This window comes from Mastomys coucha, unplaced genomic scaffold, assembly GCF_008632895.1.
Source record: "Mastomys coucha isolate ucsf_1 unplaced genomic scaffold, UCSF_Mcou_1 pScaffold22, whole genome shotgun sequence".
NCBI classification, from domain to species: Eukaryota; Metazoa; Chordata; class Mammalia; order Rodentia; family Muridae; genus Mastomys; species Mastomys coucha.
The window spans coordinates 216952085-216953826 of NW_022196905.1; positions in this window are offsets into that span (position 1 = coordinate 216952085).

The window sequence follows — 1742 nt, forward strand, 5'->3', positions numbered from 1 at the left end:
GGGAGGGAGGAAGGGAGGGAGGGAGGGAAAGGCATATACTCCTTTCCCTCATCTCTCAGAAACCTTAAGGGCAGAGACCAAGCCCTTCTCCCTAGCCTCCTGCCAGCTCCAGGTAAACTATTTTTCCTCCCAGGGAATTTCCACGGTCCAGTCAGTGTATTTGCCTCTGTTCAAAGTTAAGTCACGAAGTCTAACGGAAAGTATTGGAACAATCAATGAGGACTTTTGCAGTCTTTGGCGCCTGCCTTGTGCTTCTTGGAACGAAAATAAATGTAAGAAATCGAAACTTAATTACTTGAAAGAAATCCAGAAATCCCTTTGCATAATTTATCCGGTCATTTTTGGTAGCTTTTGTGTTCAGTTCACTGTATGTTAACTGTGTACGAGTGGAGACATAGCTGCTTCCTTACAAGTAAGGCTCCCTAAAGCTTCCTGCCCCCCACCCCCCACCTCAGACCTTTCATTCTGCAGCGTCCTCTTGGCTCCTGCCAATGACCAGTCACTGGCCATTTCTTCTCAGACTGCAAACTTCAGGCTGAGTGTTATACAGAGAATAAAACAAAATTCAAAATCTCCTCCATTCTCTCTTCTTTGTCTTTCTGTTCACTGGGACTATTATACCTGAATTTGTGTGGGATGTTGAATGCTAGATCTGATACCAGGTCCCATGGTAAATGGCAGGCCCTGGACAGCCTCTCCAAGGGGATGAAGTGCCATCAAAAGCCATTCTGCTGGTGATGAAAAATTGATTAAATGGTGGATTTTTTTTTCTTCTCTCAAAGGAAAGCTTTCCCCCATACATTTCTGAGTGTCATTATCTTCTTAATTTTCAAATACTAAGTGTTTATTCTCATTAAATTACTCAGCCGGGCCTTTTGTTGGACCACTAAACTTGGACACCAGTTTTTTTTTCTCTAATTCTTTTTAAACATACCCCTTTCTCCTCATTTAGCTTCCAGTTAAGTGAAAAATCTTTGTACATGTAAAATGTACAAAATGTTAAAAGACCTTTCACCCAGGGCTCCAAATAAAAATAGATGTCCCCGCTTTCACCTTTGAGACAGTGGCTCAGAGCCGAAAGCTTTCGTGCATGCCATGCCTCTGACACTGGACACCACTGGGAATTTAACAATTTGATCATGACTAACGCTGTGTCCAGTCGATGTGTATCAGCAGACAGTACCCAAATCTGTTAGCGCAGCCAGGGTGACTCGGTGGTGGAGGCAGGCTCTCCCAGAGACACCTCACAGACAGCTCAAGTAATGTTATGAAACAATGAAAAACACATTGGGGAGCAGCCTGGGAACTGGGGCACATTTGATTTAACTTACATTAGCAGAAATGTAATGTAAAAGGGAAAGGATCTAACAAAACCATTAATAATTAAAAAATAATTACAGATGGTCTATCGTTACCATTCATAACCACTCAACACTTTAGACAAAGGAAACACACTCCCCTTAATGGCAGTGAGATGTGAGCAGCCTGCCAATGGGAAGTCAGCTCAAGGCTGTGCGTTTGTCACAGGCTCAGTTCTCCTCGTGCCCCCCCTCCCCACCTGCATCCTCTTTAATACTCTCAGACCTCCTCTTGCATCCATATATGCACTGAGTGCCCAAGTTTGTGCAACAGACTTCTTTTGAGCAGCATCAACTGAGGAGCACAGGCATCAGATGGCTGCTGGGTTACAGAACACATACCTACAGGTGTCTGGAAGATTACAGGGCTGTGTAACAGGTTTT